The 27113-nt window shown below is 42.4% G+C and overlaps 1 protein-coding gene and 1 long non-coding RNA gene across 7 annotated transcripts in view; both read right to left on the bottom strand.

Annotated features, from left to right (window-relative positions):
- Trappc9 (trafficking protein particle complex subunit 9) overlaps nucleotides 1–27113 on the bottom strand; it is a 703342-nt gene that overhangs the window by 280720 nt on the left and 395509 nt on the right. The gene's annotated exons all lie outside the window — the stretch shown is intronic.
- Nucleotides 1816–26830, bottom strand: LOC134471651 (uncharacterized). The gene is made up of 2 exons (XR_010041184.1): nucleotides 17088–26830; nucleotides 1816–2692 (listed from the first exon to the last, which is right to left on the bottom strand). It is a non-coding gene; the product is annotated as an uncharacterized LOC134471651 (long non-coding RNA).

Below are 27113 nucleotides of genomic sequence, written 5' to 3'. Positions count from 1 at the left end.
ACAAAGAGAAGAACCTGGCAGACCAGAGGGTCCCTTCTCCATGATCTTCAGGTCACAGATGAAAATCTAGGGCAGAAAATTATTTGACTAAGGTCATAGGACAAGTAAATGGACAACACATATACATGAAAGGAGAAAAAGGGAAAATGCAAAAGTTCCATTTTTCTTCAACCAACGCTGATATGATTCTAGACCAATCAGAGACCATGCAGAGAAAGGGCAAAATTTGTTTTAAAAAAAAAAAAAAAAAAAGCTGACCAAAAGGGAGAAAAAAATCCCAGGGAGCTTGCCTGCCAATTTCAGTGCTCTAAAAGATAAGACAAATGGAGGTATGTGTTTACCTCCAAGAGATGGAGCCAACACTGCAAATGTCTAAGAAGGCATATATCTTGCATATACCTTTGAAGTAGCTTTCTCACAGGGCAAACAAAATGTATGTTTATGGATTTATTTCTTTAATTGCCTATACCGCAAATAAAATGTACGCTTATTCATTTGATTACTTTTTTGGCTGACTGTACTGCTTCTGAAGTTTGAACTTTGTACTTACCGAGAGAGAGAGAGAGAGAGAGAGAGAGAGAGAGAGAGAGAGAGTGTGTGTGTGTGTGAGTGACTGCATGGAAACTATCACTTCTTTTGCATGTCTGAGCTCCTTGTCAGCAAGGATTACACCAAGTTGGTCATCACAACTGGCGCTGAATCTGGCATTTGGGAACAGAACAGAGATGCTTGGGGAACATGAAAGCGGTCATGAAGAAATGATGTGTGAACCCTTTCAAAAAGAACTGGTGCCTTCAGAGTGATGGGGAGAGGACAGAAGGTAAAGGAAGGCTCTACTTTCTTTGGTTGTGGGAAGCTCTGATGCCATTAATGCCCAATGCAAGCTGAAGGAGACCAGTCAGACTAGGACTGTGAAAAATACTGTGATCACCACATCAGGGCCAAAGACTAAGCAGGCAATCCAAGGGACAGAAACTTCTGTATCTGGAGAGGGTTTCCACTCACGAATTTTATATTACTATGAATTAAATAATTTTTACTTTCAAAGACATTCCCATCATTAATATTCCTCATTCAAAAGAACAGTTCAAATTTAGCTGTCCTAATGGAATCAGGTCATGGGATGCAGTGAGAATAGGTTATCACCTATATTATGAACTTCTTAAATCAAAATAGTTTAATTAGTCCATTTGTATTTTGCAGGCAGCAATCAAAGCTTAATTAGTTTACCACAAACAGCACTACTCTGGACACTTGTTCCATCTTCATTCATAACAACGCTTCATTTGGCACAGCAATACAGTTTTGCCTAATAAATTAAATCAGTGAGTCTTAACTACCTGAATTATGCATGAATCTTTTGGTGTCAATGCAAGTTTGATTATTTAATCTGTGTTACTATATTGAGCAATTCACCCTTGAATTTTCCTTGCATCCACAATAAATTGGAGATTTAAAAAAAAACATTAGAAGGAAAACTAGATTTTAAAATGATATTGAGAAAATTACTAGCTAAAATGCATGAGCCAACTTGCTGTACCATAGTCCCCAGTACAGATGAAAAGTGCATGGAGGCCCTACTGAGCAGTCATGCCAACCAGGAAAGCAGTATGCCTATGACTCCAGAACCCAATGTGTCCATGAAACTGTTACAGAATTTTAGCATAACACTGGGATTCAGTATCTGTTGAATGAGGAGAAAGTTCTGTCCAACTTTGCCATTCTCCTCACACTACCTATTCAGACTCCAAGTCAGAAGTTTCATCTTGGTTACTTTTCTCTCATTGCTTGGGACAAAATATATGACACTTAAAATTAGGAAAGAAAGGGTTTATTTAGCTCACAATTTGTGGAGGTTTCAGTCTATACTTGGCTGGCACAAAGGCAAAGAAGCTCATGGCAGAGAAGCAACAGTTCAGGGTGATGCAAGTGGCAAGAATGAAGGACAAAGGGGAGGAGCATGGAGAGAAGACTCTTTCAATGCCTTATGTTGTATGCAGGCCACACCCACTTGGGTGTCATAGTACACCCATAATCCCAGCATTGGACCATGAGTCATTCACCAACTCTAGAAGCCCACCCATGACCGCATGAGGCTTTGAAGTGACTCAAATCATAACATTTTGTCTCTGGACCCCAAAGACTCATGTACATCCCTTCATGGGAAAGGCATTTAGTCCAACAACAAGAGTTGCCAAAGTCCTAACAGTTTTAGTAGATTGCTGAAACATTAAAGTCTAATATCAAGACTCCCCCAATATCTAAGGCAAACTCTTAGCTGTAAACCCCTGTGCAAATGAAAACAAAGTTAAACACTTCCAACATTCAATGGCACAAGATAAATGTTACCATTCCAAAGGATATAAACAGGGGAATACAAAGGAATGGGACCAAAGTAAGGCCAATATCCAGAAGGACAAACATTAAGTCCTGCAGTTCCACACTCAGCATCTGAAGCAATCCAGTTATAAGCTTCAAAAGACTTGAGCAACTCCACCTCCATGGCACTTCCGGTTTGTAGCTTCCACAGCTTCTCTGTTAGGCCCACTTTGCTCTCTCCTTGCAGCTTTCCTTAGATGATCCACATTCATGGATTTCCAAACTTCTGGGTTCTCCAGGGCACCTTTGGCTTCACATTCACATCTTCACATATTGCCCTGTCAGCAGCACACTGCTTGGCCTCCTAGTCCCTCTGAAATCAGGGAAGAAGTCTTTTTAACCTCAGGGCTCTTGCATTCTGTATGCAGCTAAAGCCAGCACCATGTGGATGATGCGGAGGTCTACTGCCAGTCTGAGCAGTACCCAGGTCATTCTCTCTCTTGGCTATAGGGGTCAAGTGTCTGGATTGCTGAGCACTCTGGACCTGATTCTGAGGAACAAATTCTCTATGCTTCTGCCATTATGGAGCCTGGTGCAGCTGCCACCATTTTAGAACCTTGTGTGGCCTCTGCTGCCATTCTGGAACATGGTACTCTTTTAGGCTTTCTCCTCAAAGCAAAGTCTTACTTTTGCAGTTTTGAGGCTGCAAAGTGTGGAGACCTGCCACTCCCTCGATGCCCCTAGGCCATCTTTTCTATTCTTCTGTTCTTTCTTAGCAATCAAGATCTCAGCTCTATCATCACAGTCCACAGCTTTACTAAAGTGTCTTTCTGGTCAAACTCACATTTTAAATCACTCTGCTGTGCTCTTTGCTCTTGATTCACAACAAAAACCTGACTAAAAACCCCTCAGAATAGCCATCGACAGCCTCAACATTTGTCTGTCTTGAAATTTCTTCTGCCAGCTTAATTAGTCTACCACCCTTAATCTTAGTCTCAGGCAAAGTCTCTGAACATGAGCAAACTTCAGACAAAGCCATACACACATCCTCTTAAGTCTAACAACCAATGCAGTCCTTCTTTCCAGCAAAAACCTCCCAAGCCTGGTCTTTACCAACAGGATTTCTATCAGTCTTCTGTTCTTCTGAGCTCTGACCAGAATCTCCCATCAAGAACAGTCTAAGCTGTTCCAGCACTACTTTTTCAGGCAACATCTCTGAACCTTTCCAAACTCTTCCCACAAGCCATTCCCAAAGGCTCTCGAACCACATGGCCAGGTACAGTCACAGCAACAGCCTCACTCCTGATACCAAATTTGTTGTAGTCACGGGTTGCAAGGAAAACAATTACATACAGGACACATAACTTATGGTATTATTTATAATGGTCACCCAAGGAGTCAAATACAAAGAGTGCAGGAAACCTGTCCAAACACTAAAAACCTAGAAAATCCAGCTATGGACCTGGATCCCATGGCAATAACCTACATGAGTTCAGCTGAAACGTTGAGCCCATTGGAGCCAGAGCCTGCAATTCCAGTACTCATGAGGTTGATGCAGGAGGATCATTGTGACTTTGAGAACAGCCTGGGCTACAATGGGAGCTGAAGGCCAGCCTGAACTGCATAGTGAGACACTGCCTCAAAAAGACAAAAAAAAAAAACACCCCAAAACAAACCTAGAGCCCATGAAAATGCCTCCCATGAGTCCAACTGGAGGCCTAGAGCCCAAAACAATAACTCATATAGGTCTATTTCTGGATCTGAACTGGGAAGGCCCAAAGCTCAGCCGTGGAAACTAGAAAGTCTATGCCAGCGGGGCAAGGGATCTGTGTCAGTAGGTTGAGGATTCTTCACTGGAGCCAAGAAGCAACACTCAAAATAAAGACAAGGTTCTCCCAAAAAGTACCACAGCCATCCTTGATGACAATGAGATCCCCAAGCTCCTCTAATGATAAAAACAACCAAGTTCATTTCAGGAAGCCAGCATGACAAGCTTCTCCTGCAGATTATACAGCACACATCTTCCCCTCTGGAGCCAGGAAGCAATGCTCAAAGGTCCAAAGCTCCCCAAAAGTGAACCATTGCCATTATTATTGATAAAGTTCTGAGCTGTTCCAATCATAACAGGTATGTTCATATCAGGTAAACAAGCATGACAAGCCCCTCCAGGAGAACCAACAGCTCCAAACAACACTTAGGAGAACCCACAATGCTACTCTTCCTCTCCAAGTCTCCTTTTTATGCTGGCAAGTTTCCTCAGGTTAGCCATCTATTCTCAGGACACCAGCTGATACAGTTCAGCTGGTGTTTAAGTTAACCACCAGTTTTAATCCACCACATCTCATATCCCAGTGTTTACATGCACTGACACAGACTCTGAGCAAATCAGAAGATTAAGGCCTCAGTCTGTTACTCTATAAAATAAAGAAAATACGAATGTCCTCCTTAAACAGAATGGAGGACTTGGAGCACACAGGTAAAATGCCAGGTAAGGGTTACAGGAGAAGTTTGACACAGCCTCATCATTACTTTACTGCTTGTGGTTCCTTCCAGGTCATGTCCCTATACAATTTATAAACAGGTGTAATATGAGTGAGTTGGACAACTTACATGGCTTATACCAGCTTCTATAGTATGATTATGTATTTCTCACAAGTTCATGAGCTAGCACTGTGGTCCCTAGTGTGTTGGTGGTGAAACCCTTAGGAGGTAAAGCCAAGCAGGATTAGTCACAGAGGCTCCACCTTCATGAACAGATTATTCCTAGTGTCAAAGAGCAGATTAGGCTGGGCATCACAGGAGTGAACTGGTGCAGGAATCACCTTCTTTCAAAAGTGAGTAGTTACAAAGCGAAGTACCCCGTGTGCTTCTCCCTGTTGTGTGAGCCAGCCAGGGGTACTGACCAGTACGTTAGCATCATACTGTTTGGACCTTCCAACCACAAAACCAAGAGCCAAATAAATCTCTTTATATTAATAAGCAACACATCCTCAGATGTTCTATTATGGCAACTTGAAACAGACTAAGAAACCTTCTAATGACCCTGTATCATCACCTAAATGAGCCATAAACCACTAAAAATATTCCCTGCTGACTAGCATCTAGTTGCTCTCATATTTGCTAATATAAATAAAACCTGAAAGAGCACCTCCATGTATACTTCTTTCCCCTACTTTTGTTTTACAGTAAAGGCAAAAGATGTCATTAGAACTCAGATGATACAAGGTGATATGCAGCCTTCCTAAGAGAGTGAACCAACTCACACTGGCAATAGAAACACAAATATTGCATATCTCTCTTCATCCATTTTTGCCAGCACAAAACTTAATGCAAACAGGCAAATATAAACATATGTAATACATGGATATGTATGCAATACATGTATGCATACATAATAATGGCTCAAAGCTATGTAAATTTTTCTTTGCATAATCAACATTTAATCAGCAATTACTATGGGGAAAAAAAAAAAAAGATTTCACCATACTGTTCCTCTCACCTTTTTTGTAGTACTGGGGGATTGGGTACCGGTGCACATGCTAAGCGAACACTCTACCACTAAGCTTTATACTCATCCCTTTTTATTTTTTGAGACAAGCTTTTACTGAGTAGCCCAGGATGGCCCTCAAAGTGTGATCCTACTGCCTCAGCTCCTAAGTACCTGAGATTATAAGCATGTGTCACTGCACCTGGCTACCACACTGTTGCTGCTCCACAGTTAGACAAAAAGCTCCCTGAGGGGAAAAAGAATGGGGTTGTACCTGGAAGTTCACCACAGTGACAGAGTAGCCCAGCAGGTTCTCTGCATGCTAAGAGGAGCCCCTGCTCCAGCACAGCTGCCCTGAGCCTCTCAGGAACAACCATTCAGGCCAAGAAAATATTTTCCAAGGGCCTTGACAGTTATGCTTGTCTGGCCCTCTCTGTCTCTGACCAAAAGCTCAGAAAGACCCCAGAGCGCAGGCCTTGACAACGTAAGTGCTAGAGGAACAGGCTGGAGTGCTGAACACAGGGAGCCCGTCAACGCGTCAGTATACCTGACTATCCTAGTGTGTGGAGCTTCTTTATTACCAGCTCTATGGTCCACATTAGCTAATCCTCACATCCATCTAAAAGCATTATCGTTTTTCCCTAGTTAACAGGAGAAGTTAGGACATATCAGTCAACTTGCCTAGGTGACAAACCCAATTTAAATTAAGGTCCACAACTGTGGTCTCCCCAACTAACTGAGTTGTGCGAAGGCCCTGGTCCAGGGAGCTCTACTGACTGACCTCAGCATTCAGTCTTCCCCTGGTTCCTATGAGCCTGCTGCTCTCAACCCCAATCCGGGTCCTACCATGCATGAGAAGGCAGTAATGAGGAACTTGTTCTGGATGACTGTAAAACTGGGCTTCAGCACTGAGTTTCCTCCTTAAAATTGAGCCACAGGATATGGCAAAGCTCTCGATATCCTAGAAGGCCTTGATATGCTGGACAAAGGACTTCCTTGGACTCTCACAATCCTACCTGGCGACAAGGTGCTGAGCTCTGAAACCCTCATTTCCCTTGCTGAAAGGACACTGACATTTGCCTTACAGCTATGTTGGCCCTCCAAATAGTGTCTGCCTGCTGTTCATTGGCCTCTCTGAATAGTAAGTAGGAGGACCACACCTTATCTTGTAGAATGACTCTGAGAATAAATGAAGTGACATGCAAAAAAGCTCTCAGGAAATCATTATTGACAAAAGTAGCTAAGAGATACCAAGACCCACATGCTAGGTTGGTGATATGCAGGAAAAGACAAAAACAACTTAGTGAGCTTTATCCCTAGACGGAAGTATGGCTCAACACAGGAAAGCAGCCACTGTGCTGTAGTTCACTAATAAAAAATAAAAAAGATAGAAATCATAGGATCATCTCAGTGGAGACAGAAAAAGCATTTGACAAAACTGTAGTAAAAAAAAAAAAAAGTCAGATAAGTGATTGCCAAGAACTTGAAGCCAGGGCCACTGCTACCTGGAACAGAGTGAATGGAAATCCTTCAGAGTAGAGATACTATTTTTCAAGTTGATTTTGGTGGTAATGATCACATAGGTGGACATCAGAATGAATGAACTGTAGTGCATATAATCATATTTCAATAAATTTGAATTTTTCAAAAGTATAGCAAATGATTTAGATCAAGGATATACAAATAAATTCAACAACACAATAGTAAAATTATAAATAATCCATAAAATAGATGTAAGCCTTAAAGAGACACTTCAGAAAGTAAACCACATGAATGGCCAACAAGCACATGAGAAAATAGTCCACATCATGAAAATTAAGGAAATAAACATTATGATGTAGGATCAAATAATCTCCCGAATGACTGGCATCTTAACATTTTGTGGTACTGCATATGAACAAGAAGCACCTGAAACTTTTATATTACCAGGGGTGTAATCACCTGTTTAAAAAAAGTGCTGTGATATTTCTTGTAAAATTAAACATATATTCAACACAGTGACCTCATATTCAACTCCTAGTTAAACACCAGTATTTCCATACCACCAATAGCCCATGTCCATAAAATTACTTGCATAATATTCATAACAGCTGTATTAACAATAGCTAAAAGTTAAAAAAAAAAACAGAAGTCTACAAACAAGTGAATGGATAAACAAACAGTGGTACGTCCATACAAGGGGTTACTAATTCAGCAATAAGAAGAAACGAACTGCTGATTCAACAGCATGGACCAGCATCAGCAATGTCACCCTGAGCAAAAGAAGCCAGGCTCAAGGGAGCACTTACAGCTGATTCCTGTCCTATGGCATCTAATATAGGCACTGGTGGAAGACATCAGAATGAAAGTCACCTTCAATTTAGACATAAGGACTGATGAAGAAAAGACATAAGAAAACTATTTGGGGAGATGAGATATTCTCTATTGTGTGAGGCATAAGTGCTTCCATCTGTAAATTCAGACATGTACCTTTGAATGGGTAAACATTAACTTGAAGAAAAGCATCATCAATGTCCTCATTTGGGAAGGGGAAGGAGATGAAGAATGGCAGAGAGTTGACAGTTGTGGAGGCGGTGTAATGGGTACATGGGGGATTAGGCGTGCTCTTCTACTTCTTTCTCTATCCTTAAGATTTTTCTATAATAAACTGATTTAAGTTTAATCACCCATTACGTCCCGGACATACACTTGTTAAGTATATTCACAAAAATCTGGTGAGAAAAGTTCATCATACAGTTGAAGAAACAAGAAATAGCTAACCAGCATCATACTGCAAAAGAGCCCTGATGTCACTTTGATCCCTACTGCCCCTGCCCCTGCCCAAATACAGGTCTTTGTACCAAACACATAATGTTATAGCTCACAGAGCAAGTCCCATAACCAAAACCAGGCATCAAGCTTCAATCTCAGTTTCCCTTTGAGAGGAACATAGGGTGTGCTCTCACAGAATATTGTTATCTCTGGAGAAAATATGCTCCAAAAAGCCACCATTTTAGGGTTTGGGACAAGTGCATCCCTTCCTCCATCTACATCACCAATACCTGCTCTGCTGAGCCTTGCACTCACCACACCTCCCACCCAGGGCAGGGAGGAAGATGTGTGAGAGACACAATTTAGAGGAAATGCAAGCTCTCAGCTAATAGAGCTTCATATAACAACCATTTATTAGCTCGTATGTTCAGTCAGGCCTTGCTCAGTCACTGGAGAGATTGAGAGGACAGTGGAGCCACTGATCAGAAGACAGGCAGATGCAAGCTGTAGAAGAAGTCAGCTTGGAGCACAGAGTGCATCTGAAGAGTGCCAATCTGGAGTGGGGGTCAGGTGGGACCCAAGAAAAGAGTAAGCTACTCAGTGGGCTGGGGGCCACTGGCCAGAGGTCCCAGCCTAAGCAGAGACCGATGGGAGGGAGCTGAGCACCTGATACCATCCACTGCCAGTGGTGGATCTGGACTCAGACCCTTAGCACCCCTGGGGAATTGCCAACCAACTTTTCAGACAAGGGAACTGGAGTCCCAGAGTAAGGCAGTCTTCATGACAGAAGGTATCTCAAACCCATGTCTCCTGTCTCCTACCCCGTTCTCTGTGATGATGAGACAGTGTGTATATGTCAGAAAAGTTGCTCTCAGCATCAGAGAGGCAGGCTCAGTCTTAAAGCAGCAACTCTGAAAACTTATTTCCCTTCTTTGTCTTATTACGCATACTTCCTTGGACTGTCTTAGAAGTGAAATGCTATAACATATAGGAAGTTATTCATAGAGAAACTAAATTTTGTTATAATTATTATAAATGTTATTTAATAACTTTTAACTAGTGAGGGCCAACTAAGACAGGAGTGGCTCTGCACAGTCATCATGGGGTGAAATAGACATTCAACCCAGAGGAAGCAGTGGGCACTGACAGTGGGACCAAAACTTTATCACTACCTCCTTCTGTTCCTCTGGAGTGAGATTACCAGCCTTCATACTACCACGATCCTGAGAAACAAGCACCCATTCCTGCTGTGCTGGGAAACATATGGACCCTGCTCTTAGGCCTTCACCACCACACATGCAGCCAGCACCAGCCCTCACCTGCTGCCCAAGGTTTGCACCTCATGCACCTGCAGAACGCACACAGCAGGGAAGCAGGCACAGCCATATCCTCAGGAAGAAGAACCTGCTAGTACTCAGAAGCCCTCCTCTCTCAGTCCCAGCAATGCAAAAGCAACAAGCAGCTTCTTCCAGGAATGTGGACTTGCCAAGGTGTGATGTCTTTGGGAAGCTGGATATGTGGCATTTTGGCCCTTGCCTCTTTTGCTGCCTATGTGGTTACAAACTGTGACCTAAACGTAAGAGTAAGTCTGTCACAAGAACATATTCCTAACACAAAGATAGTAAGGCAGTGTGGTAACAATGGCCAACACAGGGCACTGACCCTCCTCACTGAGTGAGTGAATCTCATGTACCTCACAGGTAAGGAGCTAAAGACACAGCAAATTGTCCATGGCTTTCAAGCACCACGTGCAAGTACAGAATCACCACAAAGACTCTGCATGGAGAAAAGAGTCTGATTCCATTCTTAAGAGGAAGGACGGTTTTCCAAACCCCCTTAATGACATCAAGCAACAATACTCCCAAAAGCCTTCCCACAGAGCCATTCCCTCCTTGCCACACTGCACGTGACACCTGCTTCTTATCAGTAGACTTGAATAAAAGGCATTCTCCAGTCATGAGATGGGACAGGTCTCAGACTTACTCAAAATTCACAAAATAAAATATCACCATTCTCTCTTAAACAATCACCATTTACCCAGGGGGAAAAAATAAAATAAAAAAAATAAAGGGAGAGGATAGAACAGAGGGGCCTCCTGGTCCATATCCAGTGGACCACAGACAAGTTCTCTCTGGGCTCTTTGGTAAGTATCTCAGCAATGCCCAGTTCTTAGATAGTGCCCTAGTTACTTTTTTCTCATTGCTAAGACAAAATACCTGATGCACCAAGTTGAGAAAGGAAAGGTTTATTCCTTACAGTTTTTGGAGGTTTCAGTCCATACTCAGCAGAAATTCAAGGCAGGATGGCATGGTGGGGTTGCAGTTCATGGTGGCTGCAAGCAGCAAGACAGAAATCGACAAGAAAGAGAAACATCTTCTTCCTGCCATTACATTGTATGCTGGCCCCACTCCTATGAGGGTGTAGCACTGACACCATCAATCCAAGCAGTAGACAATGAACCAATCACAAATGCATAATTCAAAGGCATGAGGCCTGGGAGCCACCGACATAAACCATGACAGATAGGCTGCCATGAGATTTCATATGAGCAGGAGGACCAGCTACAGGGCCCAAGGCCAGCTTCAACCCTAGTGCCCTACCACAATCACATCCAAGTTGTAAGTCTATAATTGGATCCATTGAACCACCTAATTTAGACACCAGTCACAGTTTTTGTTATTGCTGGCGGTAGTAATTATGTGCTATAATTTGGATCTTAAATGTATCCCCCAAACTTGTGTGTTAGACACTTGGTCCCCTGCCAGGACACTGTTGAGAAATAGTGGAACTTCTAAGAGATAAAGCATAGTGGGAAGTATTTGGGTCACTGGAGGCCTGCTCCTGAAGAGATTGCGGGGCCCAGTCTCTGCCTTTCCCTCTTTCTACCCTGAGCCATGAAGTAAGTAGCTTGCTCTACCACTCACTCTCCAACACAGGCCCAAAAACAATGAGGTTTATCAACATGAACTGGACCCTCCAAAACTGTGAGTCAAAAAAAACCCCACTAAGATGTCTTTATAAGTTAATGATCTCCGTCATATATTAAACTGACAGCTAACATTTTATAGCTAACTTTATAATACATACATACAATATGCACACATATTGCAAATAGATACATTACAAAACCACAAATATAAATAATGTACTGTAATACATACTTAGTTGGTTATGTGGTGAACTTAGACCTCCTCACTAACCTGAAAGGTCTGTGAGGAAAGGGCTCATTTGTTAAACCACCAGGTATCTGGTAAGTACTTAGCAAATGAATGAATGAATGGAACCCTTGCTTTCAGGGAACACATTGCTTAAGGGAAGCAAGTAAAAACATAAACAGATAATGTTGTGCCTTTCCAACTTTGTCGTCTTCTCACAAAAAAAAAAAAAAAAAAAAAAAAAAGGCTTAAAGGTAGGCACAATAGGACTCAGGCTGCTGGCCAGAGAAGCAGCTTTTGATGTCCCTGAACACACACCTTTGAAAAGCTCCAGTGCCAAGGAGCAGGTGTATGTGAAATAATGGACCAGGCACCTAAGGACACAGGTGGGGAGGACTTCCACTGCAGACACACAGAGACATTACCCAAACAAGGTGCTGGCCAGGCCATAGCAGGCTGGAAGGACAAGAAGCATTGGGGGTAGGGAAAGGTCACTCAGGCAGAAGAATCAGGCAGAAATTCAAGCAAGAGAGAAGCCTTATCAAGGCTGTTAACACAAAAGGAAGGTACCTTGCGGGCTGGGAAGAAAAAGTCCATACCTCAAATGGAGAGGAGGGACAGGGGGCAGGCAGGGAAGGGGGAAAGGAGTGGGGAAACACAAGGACTCAGTAAGTTCTCTTCAGGAAAATAAGAGATCCTCAGCAAACCAAGAACTTCATCCTGCATTTACGCTTCAATCATTAGACACAAAGCAGGTAATGCCCAGTAACACTAGGAGAAACACTACAAGGCAGAATGTCTCAAAGCCGCCTGTGTTTCATATTCATTTAATGAAAATTAATCTTGAAGAAAGGAGAGACTGTTTTTGAACAGTTTATAGACCAGAAAGAACCTGTCCCAAAATATTTTCTCATCACTTTATTTGCTTTCAAATCTCCTTACACTGTCACTTGCAAGAATAAAAAGTTTTACAGAATTTTATACAACTTTTTAAAGAAAAAATATTTTTAACGAAGAAGCAAGAAGAAAACTGCAGAAGTGCTAGAGGTTTCCCAACAATGTAGGAAGGTGCTGCCTTTATGCTCAGAGGAGGAGACCCAGTGGGCACAAACACACTCTTGTTGGCACTCTAACTCCCACCTAAACTTCTGCCCCAAGCAAGGAGGAAGGGTCAACAGCTGCACCGGATTGATGGCTGGGAGCTCAAGGAGATATCTACTGAGCAGGGTAGAGAGTTCTGAAAATGGGAAGGAAGGCTGGGGATTGTCTAAGTGAATCGATGAGAAACTTTCTTATATGGGGAAAGAAATCACACTATACTGGAGAGCAGTCCAGACAAAACCCCAGATCATAGAGAAGAAGCATACCCACTGTCAGTAAAATATTATCTCCTGAAAAGCCATGTAGGAATTCCAAGAACTGGACTGAGCTGGTGCTTGCCACTGATTTGGCAGTGCCTGGCACTCTGTCTATCTCCCCTGGGGACCACAGTAACCTAGCACTGCTCTGGGGACTCAGGCTCAGCTTTCTCTGCACAGAGCTTGTCCATAAAACGAGCTAAAGAACTAAATCAGATAGATTTAGGAAACAAGGAAAGGATATTGTCTATGAAAAAAAAAAGCTTTAAAATGTTTTGACCCATTTCTGTCTTATCTGAAATTTGAGTCCTTATCCAGCTCATAAGAAAGCCACATGTTTCTGTTATCAGAGCCAACAGCCACTTGCAAGCCACATATATTTATGACCTGGGGCCAAACAGCAATTTTTTTTCTAAGAATTTAAAAGCATAAAGAATCTAAAGTATCACATTAGATGGCAATGTGTCTTCTAAGGATAAAAACCGTGCTGAATGAAGCACTGAATCATTTCTTCCTACACACAAAGATAACCTGATCAGAACCTGCCTGGATGCTTGCTGGTAATGAGATGACCCTGAAAGCACTGGCAGAGAGGGTATTCGCCTTTCCCAAATACTAATGACAGGTGAAAGGTAGAAGTGTCAGCACATCTGAATTTTCATGCATTTTAACAACCTAATTAACATTAAAGGGGTAACATACACAAAAGAACAGGAGTAAAGAAGGTAAGGATTATAAACTACTAAATTTGAAAATAATTCCTTGAATAGTCACCCTTTGACAAACTATTAATTTCATATTTTTTCCAGTCTGATATTCATATCAGTTTTTCTACTAGAATATAAGATGTTGCAACAGACTGTTAAACGTAAGAAATCAAAATGGCTTAACTTCAAGAACACAAAATTACATATATATTTTTTTTCTTTTTTTTTTTTTTCAGTTAAGTTCACATTCATCTGAGGTTACAGCAGGAATATCCATTGTCATGGGGTAGGGATAAAATAAACACCGTCAAATACACAGCTGGTGATACTGACCAGGGACTGCTTTTCTGGAAAGCAATTTGACAGCAGGTACCAAAGGACTTAAAAGCGTTGATATCTTTTGACTAAGTATTCTACCTCTGGGAATTCTTCCTAAAAGGACTATATGGAAATCAGACAAAATTTTGCCAAAGAAGTAAACAGTGTTTATCACAACAGTATTTATAAAATTAGCAATAAAAAGGGTAGTACCTAAATGTTCAGCATTTGGAAAAATACTTAGGGTGTTCTAGGAACATCATGTTGAATGAAATGGGAGAATGCTTATGGTCAACACAGAGTAAAGAAGTCAGGATGAACTGCACTGATAACCTAGTGACCTGTAAGGAGCAGGACTCAGACTGTGCGATCCTGAGAAAACTACCAAACCTCTCTGATCTTCCACTTCCAAATGTGCCCATTAGGGATCATTTTAATAAAAATTCTACAATAATATCTAACATCAAGTAGGCACTCCAAACTGGTAGCTGTTACAATAATTATGCATAGAAAAGAGAATAAAAACACAAGATTGAGCTGAGTAGCATAACAACGATTGATTTTTTTCCCCTCCGACAGTTTTACATTTTTAACACCTTCTAAAAAAAACATTTTCTATTGCTATAATAAAGGTAAATCTCAAACAATCTCAAATTGCCCACTAAAATTTATGAAGTGGATGAGGTAATAAAAATATTAGCGGTGCCTTTACTTTCACATTATCTCAACCTTCTGTGGGGCCAGTTGGTTTCAATCCATACATAGTGAGCACCTCTCTGTGGGCAAAGGCTTTCCTGGTTAAGAGCCTTCAGGGATAGCCTAAAGAACAGTATCAAAGCTATGTGGCATACGAAGACCTTTGAGATTTGGCCCCAGCCTACCATGTTAATGCTAACACGAAACCTAGAAGGTATTGTTTCACCAGTGCTCATTACGCCTGCTGAGCTATGCTCCCTAAAATTTGCACCAGGAAGGGACTACTCTCTACTCACTTTTGGGGGGATGGATATCCCATGGCTCCAATCAGTGAGCAACATCCTCAGAAGCCTTGGCCTTCCTCAGCCACAAGACATGTCTATTTGGAGGCAAAGGCCTTAAAAGAGGAAATAGCCAATAACCTTTTCTTACTCAGAGAAGTTTCCCAAGTACAGCAAGTGCTAGACAGGAGCTAAGTGTTCACCCAGTACAGTATCTTCTTTTTCTTCCATCAGAAAGAGCCCTTGGAGCAGGCATATGATTGCTTTCCTTTACAGACAGGAAATGACACTGGATAAGGAATGCAGATTTGTCTAGGACACCAGGGCTGGGATGAAGGGTGGGGTGGTCTCCAAATCCTGTGCTCCCACCCTTCACACTGCTGGCTCTCTACCTGGGTGATTTATGTCCATATTGTACACATACACAGAAAGTGGTGACACAGACTTGTACCAATGTGGCTGTAAAGAGAACACATGCCATGTTCACAGCACACACCTCTGTGAGCCTCATGGCCCCGTGGTATATGCAGCATTCCCTCAAGAGTAGGACCATGTGAACCAGGCTCCAAGCAAGCACTGGCAGGCTCACACATAGCACAACAACACGTGTGCTCGTTTCATACTTTGGGTCTACTCTACATGGTTTTGTGTCCAAAAAGAATGCTAGTGTTAAAAAAAAAAAAATAGTTGCAGCCAGGCATGGTAGCTCACGCCTGTAATCTCAGCACTCAGGAAATAGGCAGGAGGATCGTCGCAAGTTCAAAACCAGCCTAGGCTACAAAGTGAGCTCAAGGCCAGCCTGAACTGCACAGAGAGATCCTATCTCAAAAAGACATTTTAAAAAGTTGCAAACCACTAAACTGAAAAATAAATTCTGACTTTCTCTATGTTTACCATCCTGATAAAGTATCTCTTAAAATGCAAACCATCCTTTATTTCCAGGAAGAAGAATTTTCTGTTCTAAGACAGCAACACCCAGAACCATGGTCAACAGCCCAGCCAAGACCACCACAAGGTCTGTTTTCATTCTCTGAAGCACATACATGTCAAAGGAAGCATTTCCCTTCTATTGTGCCTGTCCCCTTAGGAAAGGACCAGGCAGCTGACTGCGAGTCTCCCTGAAGGTACACCCTGATCCACCCACCCAAAGAGCAGAGCAGAGCCTGCCTTGATGGGGTGCTCTCACATAAGAAGCTGGGGTCTATTCCCATCAACACCCTACCTGTCCTTCCTCCTGTTGATAGAAACAAACACTTCTTCTTTCAAAGGCTGGCTGAAGTCTTTCCTAGGCCTACTTGTAGCATTATGGCTTTTGATCCCTCTGTTCCCCTGGCCCTTGGAATCAGTTGGAGTTCCTGTTAAGGTAGGTTGGCAGAAAACAATAAAAATGAAGCCATTCTAGGCCTGCCTACATGCCATTAAGAGAACTTCTCCATTTTCCAATTATGACTTTCCCTACGTAAAGCGTAAGGCTCGTCAGGCATTCCCAACCTCCCGACAGCTAAGGGCAGCTGAAACAGAAACATCAGCCAGCCACTGCTGAGCTGTCCACGGAAGGTGGTAGACACAGATCCCAGTGAGTGCTAGGGAGGAGGACTGGTGGGAGAGGAGGAGGAGTAGGAAGAGAAGGAGAGCTAAGAGAGACAGGAAAAAGAGAAGATGATGGGTGAGCAGGAGAGAGGAAAGGCACTGAGAGGACACTTCTGTACTGACAACTTCTCTTCAATCTGCACAGTCACCTCTGTAGACCTCTCTCAGAGCCAAAAGTAGTATCTCCAAGGTTTAGGGAGCTGTGCAGCTCCTCAGCCCTTGGGCACTGTACCCAGGCTCACTCCTTCAGTCTCTCTGCACCGCTGTTATGGTCCCTGGTCTAGATAGCACACTTACTGCCCTGTCTTCACCCCACCCTGCCCCAGCCACACCTGTTCCTTTGCTTCCTTTTCAGTGGAACTCCTTTAAGGCCTGGATGCTCCACCTGTGCTCACCCTTCCCACCTCAGAACTCTGTTTACTCACCAGTCAGGTATCATCCTCCTGCCAAACGCAAAGCCAAAGACACTTTTCTAGCTTGGTCTTTCCTGCCATTCTCAGCAACTTTTTCTGAGACACACTGGACTCCAGAGGCCTGTTGGTCTACTTTTCCTGCCCGCTCACTGCTGCTCCTTTTGTCTCTCTCATGCCCACGGCTGGCTAGCACCTGGCAGATGTTGGTTGCCCCCAAGATATAGGTCATCTACCTAACTCACTTCCTCTGCCTATGCTGTTCTACCAATTGAGCTCCCTAAAGCCCTGAGACTAATCATACCATTCCCTGGTTCCTTGTGACTTCCCACTTACTACCCTGGGCTTTGCTTCCTCAGCTCCTCAAAAACACCATGCTCAATGTCATTGCTGGGCCTTAGCATAGCTGTTATTTCTGCTTGAAAGACCTCTGCTTATTCACGTTGACTAAATCAGACCCAAGTCTTGCTATGCCATAGTCCCTTTTCACTTCCCTGAATAACAATCGTTCTACTTGTTTACATTCATTGGTGCCTTGCCTTCTCTCCGCTAGATTCTAAGCCTTTGAAGGCAGGATTCTGTGCTTGATCACTATTGCATGCTCAGTGCCTCAAACCCTGTCTGACTCATAGTAGTTATCTAATAACTATTTGTTGACTGACTGGTCAGGTAAGAAACAGGGAACCACATTACCTAATAGGCAGCCAAACAAAAACACTCCTGATGATAAGATCAACCAACCCAGAGATAAAGAAGAATGAACTCCACAAATGGAAGAGTTCTCAAAGTTTAAAAAGCAAAGGTTAAATGGCTGGGGATATAGCTCAGCGTGAAGGCCCTGAGTTTAATCCCCAGTACCGGGGCTATTGGCAGGTAGAATATGATGTTGCTTTACGAGAAATGATTCTCCTTCACCAGGCTTTCTACTCATGCATTGAAGGAGAGTCTGGGTCTGTCTAAAGGCTTACCTCATGCCAACAGCAACGGCTCTGTGATGCTTCCTTTTATATAACCTTTCTCTTGTGCTTGTATTTTGTTTTGATGGACACGTAATAATTTTGTTTTGATTGATGCATAATGATTTTGTTTTGATTGACATGTTTACAATATGCATTCTGATGTTTTGATTCATGGATATACTGGGTAATGATCAAATCAGTGTAATTAGCATATCTAAATGTTGTTCATTTCTTTATGGTAAGTATTTGAAATCCTCCCTTTTAGCTATTCTGATACACAATGCATTATTGTTAGCCTCATTTACCCTGTTGTGCCAAAGAACACTAGAATTTACTATTTTCTCACTATAACATTGTAGCTATTGAGCAATCTCTCCCCCGTGCCCTTATAACTACTATTCTAATTTCTACTCCTGCAAAACCACTGTTCTACTTTCTACCTCTATGAAATCAACTTTTGCAGATTCCATGTATTGGTGAGATCACACAGTGTTTTCCTTTCTATGCCTGATTTCTTTCATTTAACATGATGTCCTCCAGGTTCATTCATGTAGCTGAAGAGCTTGCCACTGTGTATAGAAACCACAATGTCTTTATCTGCTGGTTTCCTGAAGAAATTTAGGCTGATTCCACATCCTAGATCTTATGAATAGTGGTGCTATAAGCAGGGTCATTCAACTTTCTCTTCCATATGCTGGTCTCATTTCCTTTGCACTCACATCCCATAATACAGTGGTTCTAATTTTGGTCATCTTTAGAAGCCTCCTACTATTTCCTATGTCTGTAGTAATTTACTCTCCTACCAAGTATATGAATTTGGGCTAAAGTTTAGCTCAGTGGTCGAGTTTGCCTGGGATTAGGCCCTGGATTAGGTTCCCAGCACTGCCAAAGAAAAAGAGAGTTCCTCTTTTTTTGACATCCTTGCCAGCATTTATTACTATAAGTCATCTGTCTGTTTTTGAGAAAGGTTAACTAGATTAGTCTCGAACATGTAGGCTTAGGTTATCCTCTTTTCTCAGCCTCCCAAGAGCTGGTATTAAGAAGTACCACCAACTATATTGGGCTTACTATAGCCATTCTAACTAGAGAGAGTTGATATCTGTTGTGGCTTTGTGTCACATCTCCCTCATGACTAGAGATGCTCAACATTTGAAAACAGAGAAACAGAAATAGGAGCTATTCTTTATATTAGCAAGTGAGTCCTCACTGCAGCAGTACAAGTTTCTCCTCATGTCCTTTTTATCTGCTGATGTCCTGCCAAACCCTGTTGCTATGGTTTGTGTCTTGATGTTCCCCAATGCCTCATGTAGTCATGGGGGATAGGCTTTCAGAGACAGCTAAATCTAGAGCTTGGAATGGGTTCATTGTCTAGTGCTGGGACTAGGGGTGTAAGAGCTATATCTGCCCCAGGATGGGCACATACATTATAAAGGATGGAAGGAGGGTTGTTCTCCCCTCCTCTCTTTTTGCTTTTGATATCCTCCAAAACCAGGAACATGCCCTGCAACACGAAATCACCCAAAAATACCATGTTATGTAAATATACACTCCCCTTGCTCCAGACATGCCTCCCCTCTTATTAGTAGCTCCTACAAAAGATTTCTGCTGTGGGCTACATCTGCTCAGAGAACTTGGTTCTTCACACGTCCTCTGCTTCAAGGGAACCCTTGTCTGAGGGCAACATTTCATTTTTTTCACCTGACATTAACCAGCTGCCGCTTTTTAAAAAGTATCCTCATGATTTTATCTCCATGAGCTGCGTCACCATGTGACTCATTTCCAATTTCCCTTAGAGAACAGAAGATTGGAGCTAATCCAAGTAATTCCATATTTACAGGACGCCCAGGCTATGCCAAGCTTTGTGCCAGGCCCTTTGCACACTTCACCACTCACCCTGAAAATAATCATCACTCCTTACCCAGTCCCCATAGAACAAGGTGCATCAGACCAGTCCAGATGCAGGAGAGCACAAAGCTGTGCTTGATACTGTGCCTCAGTTCTGGGCTCAGGCTCAACCAGATGCTTAATGCCTGGCTTCCCATACAGCCACTCCCAGCAGAGGCTGATGTGAGGGGGATACACATGGAACCCATTTCTGGTTTCTAGTGGCATGTCTAGCTCTACAATCTCAGTTACTGTGACTGTCCTGGAGAAGCAAGTATTCTCATTGCAAAAAGAAAAAAGTGTCAGGTTCTGAAAAATTGAGAATCAGCCTTTAAGACCTGTGAGAAGACAGGACACAGAGTGAAAAAGAGAAGAATCATAAATACATAGGAGAAAGGCATAAAAAGTTAAAATACTGGATTGAAGGTCATGTCTCTTCTTGATAAAAATGGAAACAGTGAGATTTATTAAAGAATACAGAGCTGCTCCCAAACCCTATGACTAGTAGTGGCAGAAGTAGACATAAGCCCAGGCAGCCTGCCTCTCACCCACTGCCACAGGTGCTCTCTTTCCTGCCCCTCACCCCTTATCTGCCTGAGGTATGTGCCTTCTTGTCAATACTCTGTCATACCATGATACCTGGCTGGCCTCATCACATCAGGGCCTAGCACCAGGCCTGACATGTACAAACAATGAGCAAGTTAATGAAGAAGAATAGACAGGTGTTATGGCCTAGATCTAAGATTCACCCAAAACAGCTCATGTGTTCAGACATGGGACTTCTGCAAGGTAACTGGAATGCGAGGGCTCGACTTCATCAGTAGAATAGTCCACTGGTGAGAAAATAATTTGATGGCATTAATGGGAGGTGACAGAAGGAAGGCCTAGCTGAAGGAATAGATAGATCATGGAGGCAGGATCTTGGTATCTACTGCATATCTGGTCCCTGGCTCCTTCCTCTGTGGCTCTTTATCACTTTCTCTGCTTGCCCTCATGGATTAGTAGCTTAGTTCCACCACACAATTCCACCATGATGTCTCTGCTTTACCACAGGTCTAACATAACGGAGCCATCTGATCATGGACTGAAGCCTCTGAAACTGTGAACCAAAATGAACCTTTTTCTCCTTTTAAGTTGTCATTCTCTGGTACTTCATCACATTAACAGAAAGCCAACTAACACAATGTGCTATCAAAGCCCAAAGTACCCCTCCTGGAATTCTTAGGTGAGCTTGCCCAGAGGAGGCCTCTTTTCAAATCACTAACAATAGTAGCCCCTCTACTATCCCTACTGTTTGAGCACTAAAATATTGCTACTAAGAGTGTTTCCTGTAGAAATCAGGAGGCTTTCTCTGGAAAATGATGGAAATCTCATTATAAAGTCATGGAGAGAGTTAATATTTTGCAAAATAATTAACTGCAGTGATCTAGATAAGAGCTGAGATGAAAGATAGTAAGTCAGTGAGCCCAGCAGAGACACATGGGCCTCTGAAGTCAGCTTCAAAGGGTTCTGCTCTGCTGTCCCACCTGCTGCGATTAAGCTACAAAAATAACAGAGAACTGAAAACTCTTCCAACCAGGACCACTCTGCCTAGCAATCTCCTCACAACTTTCAGTGACTCCTACTGCCTGGGGACAAGGGTCACCCCTACCATCTTCCCTTCAAGGCCTGCTGCCAGCTGCCCATCCCATGCTGAAGACCTACCTCCTGCCAGCCCCAGCTGGGCCTCCCCAGTCTCTCTAGTCCAGAAGCCCTCCCTTCTCCATCCAGCCAATTCCACTTGGCCAATTTTCAGGCATTCAACACAGAGTCCCTTTACCAAACACCAATGGACGCCATCTTATCTGAGTAAGTACTCTGCCGATAAACAGCACGTTACCCCATCTAGTCTTCAATATTCTGGATGTTGTATGTATCTTTATTCTTATTTTACAAATGAGAAAAGTACTACCAGAGCCTAAGTGACCTGCCCAAATATGCACAGGTAATGATCTAAGACAGATTGACCATTGATGATTCCCAAGCACTTTTCCTGCATTCAACCCTTCAATGATCAAAGGTTATTATTATCTACTTCTAGCCAAGGAGTGATGAGGAAGAGGAAGTATCTCAAAATGTGATCACCTCTGGGTGCCAGGAACAGTAGTCGCTTTTTAATGTACACCTATACCTTTTACATTTGTACCTTTATTTCGTAATGAACATACAGGGTTAACCATTTAGCGGTTTACCCCCAGGCTTCACTCAGGCAGTGCTTGTTTAATGTACCATTCCAAGCATCACTCAGGTACATGCCATCGAATTTTCTTTGCACAAGATACACTGATATGTTTTATATCGACTACTTGTTGCTTACTTTTTTATTTAGAATACTGTATTTGCTCTTGATGTTTGTTTCTAGTCAAATCTAGTAAGTTCTGCTTATTTTCTTTCACTAAGTCACTTTTATTTCATTTGTGAAAAGTAACATAATTTTGTGTTACAATCTATGAAAACTCTTAGAAGTACATTAGATATAATTTTTATGTTTCCCCAGAACTCAGGGATGCTCTTTTACAATGCAAAATAGAAACATTTGGGACACTGAGACCAAATAGAGAGAAAGTGCCAAAAGACCTGCAAAAGAAAAAACTGACAACAGGCAAAATGATAGCGTATCAGGAAAAGTCTGTGTCATAAAATGGAAAGACGAAAGAGACAGCTTATTGTCAGCTATTCAAAATACAGAAAAAACAGAACTTGAAATAAAAAATGAAACAAAATATTTCAACAGTGGTCAATGATTATAATAATTCTATGAGTGGTGTTGACAGAGTTGACCAACATTTAACAAGCTATCCTACAATCAGAGTGAGGAAAAATATTATTATAAAGTGTTTACGCATCTGCTGGACCAAACAATCTAGAACTCATTTATTATTTATTCAAAACAAGGAGTGATAATTTAAAAATCATTTAAAATTTACATCAAGGCTAACAGGTCAATTATTTTCAAATAATTGAAAAACAGAGGATATCAAAACCAGCACATCCATTACTGACATCTTCACCATTAATTTTAGTAGGTAGATATTTTTTTGAAATCATACCGCCCACAGAAAAAAAGGAACAGGCAACACAACAGTGCAAAGTATTGTTCAAAGAAAGACAATAATGCGAAAGGAATTTAGAAAGAGACTAGATACCCAAAATGTAACATTGTGCTGTATATTAAGTGTCTTAAGATATATAAGAATTTGAGTAAATTTGATAAAAATTTTCATTTTTATATCATTATATTATCTTGCAAAAATTAACAAAAAATACACAATTTTTGGTCATCCTATATTTAAATACTTGGACTTGTAAGTGGTAAAGAAAATCAGATACCAACAGACAGTGCAGAGGGAGAGGACAAGGATTTATAATTCAAAAGGGTTATGGTTCTGTTACTGAGTAGTCATGGAGTAGCTTTGAAAACCCAAACTCTCTACGCCTTGTTTTTCCATTTTGTTAAATTAACACACTTACTTCATGACTACTACAAAATTCAGTTCAATCAGTCAGTCTGCAAACAGAGACCTCAAATTCTGAAACACTTGGCCATCCTGAAAGCTCCAAATCCTGAACGAGGACCATTGCCTTAGCCAGTCTGCAGTGAACCATTGGGAATGACTGCCTGCAGAGTGGTTCTTGTTCCGAATTCCCCAACACTTCCTGGCAGAGACTCCACATTTCACACATTCTGGACATGGCCTGTATGCAGAAAGTCACTATTAGGTACCTGGTGAGCTAAACCTTCACCTGTGTTCCTTCCCAGTCTTGGGTGAGGAGATGATGCCCAACAGACACAAGCACGAGCTCCTACAGTTCAATTGCAAGAGGAAAGCTGTCAATGGAGAAACCAAATTGCTCCTTTAATGTCAAACAATGTGGAAGTATAATTTGACTGCTTCCTGGGCAAGAGTGGAAGCTGAGGAAACAAAGACACCTATTTATGGTTATGTCTCACAGTGACTCACAGGGATAGAATCAGAATCCAAACTAGGGCACCATGTCTAAATTCCCTGGCCCTCAGTCATCCTTACTATTCTTGCTTTCCTTCCAAAATCCCCTCTGGGGGACATACAGAGATTTCGAACTCTGGAGAGGTCCCCGCTGGGACAAGGCAACCATCCACTCTAACCACAGATCACATTCTTCTTGATATTCTACCTGGACTAGCTTCATTCATCCTGGGGACCAGCTCACTGACCTACAACTACCACTCTGAACTGAGAACCACAGAGTGCCTTGAGCTGAGAGACTGGTAGTTCTCTGCAGACTGCCTGCCTGCAAGAAGTTGCTCCCACAGTCTGGTAAGCCCCACCAGGACTACAGAGGTGGTTATCTTCCACCCTGCCAAAGGAGACACTCAAGCTTGGGTTTCAACCAACATGTCAGACAGCTAGTATGTGTGGTGACAGCTAGGATGAGAGATAAATAGGGCAGGCTGGCAATGACCCCTCAAGTCTCCTACCACTCAGATCCACTACCACTCAGATCAGACATGGCCAAACAGATCATTAGTATGGGAAATGCCTTAACCTTTATCACAGTCAGGCACTGTGCCAGCCTCTCCCCCCCCCCACCATTCCCAGCAGTCAATATATGTGATACCTACCAGCAACACAACAAGTGTGTGGAAAGCGGTGTCCTTAAGAGCTATCACCTTTCCCACCAGCACTCCTATCTTTCTAGCACTGAGCCTTAGAGGGGAAGGTAAGGCGGCTCGGCTGCAAACTATAAAGCCTATGCTTTGCATCTCCAGTCCAGCCCCCTCACTGCCCAGTGGGTGGTTGGGCAGCTTCCTTCATATTCTGGGTCTCTGTTTTGTGTGAGGACACACAAAACAGGATTAGTCATAGCTACCTTGTTGGTTTTCTCAAGAATATGAGTATGTTTTTCACTCGTGGTATGTTTTCTTACAGCAGATACTTGAAAATAAGACCAAAAGAAGCATATCTATAACTCTCCATTAAAGTAAAATATTCATGAGGCAATTCTGATTTAAACTGTACTGCTGGAAGCCCCATCCAAGGGTCACACAATGACACAATGTCTCTTCTCTTCAAACTCCAAACCAATGTGTGCCTGTCACAGCCACATATTCCACTATACTACATAAGCAACAAGAAAACCCTGAGATCTGAGGACCCGAGATGAAGATCTGAAATGTCTTAGCTGTCTGGCTGGAGGCTTGGGCAGATTTTCAACATGACACTGGCCATTCCTAAGAGCTAACACAGGTGAGTGAACGAACCAATCATGGTGAGTCCTGTGACATATACCTGACAAATGTTCAGTTAACAGACACAGGACCTTCCCCAAGCTGGGAAAGAGAATAGCATATTACTTGTCATTAGAGCAAGTCTCTTCCAACACTCCATGCTAAAAATCTAATGACCATCTGCAATCATGAAACAGCTCTGTACTGAACAACTGTATCTTTGTCAAGCAATGGATCCTGGATAGAGAGACAAAGGGAATGAGAGAAGCAAAACAAAAGAGATCCAGCTCCTCTGTAGGCATATAGATACACCCCCAGAGAAGCCTTCTTGCCCTATATGTGTCACCAAGGAACAACCACTTCCAAAAAAAAAAAAAAACCTCTCACACTTATCAGAAGGAACACTTATAAAATCCATTTATTGAAGGCACAAGGTACTAGGCACTTATAATACAACAACAGAACAAAACCTCCATCCATAGAAACTTACTTTCTAGAAAGGAAAGAAAGACAGCAATCCACAGACATAATAAATATTATATAATATAGAAAAGAATGCAAGGTACCCTGAAACAAGAAAATGTAGAGCAAAATAGGGGAGCTAAAAGGGGATACTTCAAAAAAAAAAAGTGGCTCTGAGATACACCTTGCTTTACCTGCAAGACCATAGCTCAATAAAGACCCTCAAAAGGAAGGGATTTGGCCTCATGGACATCTAGGAGAAAGGTACTTCAGCAAGAGAGAACAATCCCTGTTGAAACAATAAAGTAGGAACAGGTTCCCATCCTCCAGCTAACATGGGCTGGGGCTGAGTACCTAAGGGAAAAAAGGAGAAGAGGCAGGAGGCAGAGAGGTGTTTGGGATTAAGTCAGGTACAACTTTTTGTACCACTGTAAGGACTTTGGGTTTTACTCTGAGTAACCAGGAGTCACTGCAGATAAGTGTAAACAGGATTATTGGGGCCAAGTACCGAAACATAACAGACTGCAAGGATTCTAGTTAGAGAATATCACAATATTGCAAGGGAGTGCTAATGGCTGGATTGTAGAAAAATCAAAAAGATAGAGAAAACAGAATTTAGTAGTGGATTCACTATAAAGTTTAAAAAGTTAAGAGTAACTCCAAAGTCTCTGGCCTGAGCAGCTAGAAAGCTAGAGTAGCTGTCCCCAGAGTCTTAGAACACTGTGAACAGAGCAGTTTTGCAGGAGATAATCAGTCCACTTTTAAGTACACCGAGTTTGTGATGCCCAGGAGAGTAAGCAGTGGGTGTAAGACACCATTGTGCAATAAACACAGAAGTTCATCATTTGGTACTAAAATTCATGACTTTAAAATGTAGACAATGCAGAGGACAACCAGACAAGTTTCCCACTAAGAAATCAAGGAATCCAGTGGTAGCCACTCCTACAATTCCACCTCCCTGGCAGCCGGAGGCAGAAGAATAGAAAGTCTTACACCATCCCAAGCAACTCAGTAGATTCCATCTGAAAACAGTTGAGAGGGTAAGAATGTAGTTCAGTGAGAGGTCTTGGATTTGATCTTCAGTACTGAAGAAAAAAATAAAATAAAATAAGCATTTGTAGCTCCATCTACGCAGTTGGGATGGCAGTCCAAACCAACAGGGGCCTCCAGACTTCTCTAAAGATGAGGTGCTCAAAAGTGCCCCAACTTACTGGAGTCATGTCGCAAATGCATCTGCATCCATCTGGCAGCTCCACTGTGCCCTCATCATAAGGGACATTTTCCCAGATACTTGGAGCTCGGCCACATCCTCGTGCAGCATAGGGTCACCCAGCTGAGTAATCAGCACAACTCCGAAGTCTCGTTGTCCTGAGAGTATCACTAAGACATTGGTGATTCCAGCTTCAGCCATAAGCAGCAGAAAACATCCAACTGGCTTATCAGCATATATTCTGACGTCACTGTTCTCAAATTAAAGACATTCCTCAG

This window comes from Cavia porcellus, unplaced genomic scaffold (assembly GCF_034190915.1).
Source record: "Cavia porcellus strain 051 isolate PalLab524CR breed Dunkin Hartley unplaced genomic scaffold, mCavPor4.1 scaffold_19, whole genome shotgun sequence".
In the NCBI taxonomy this organism is placed as follows: domain Eukaryota; kingdom Metazoa; phylum Chordata; class Mammalia; order Rodentia; family Caviidae; genus Cavia; species Cavia porcellus.
The sequence above is the reverse complement of the archived record's forward strand: the minus strand, read 5'-3'. Positions and strand labels throughout refer to the sequence as shown.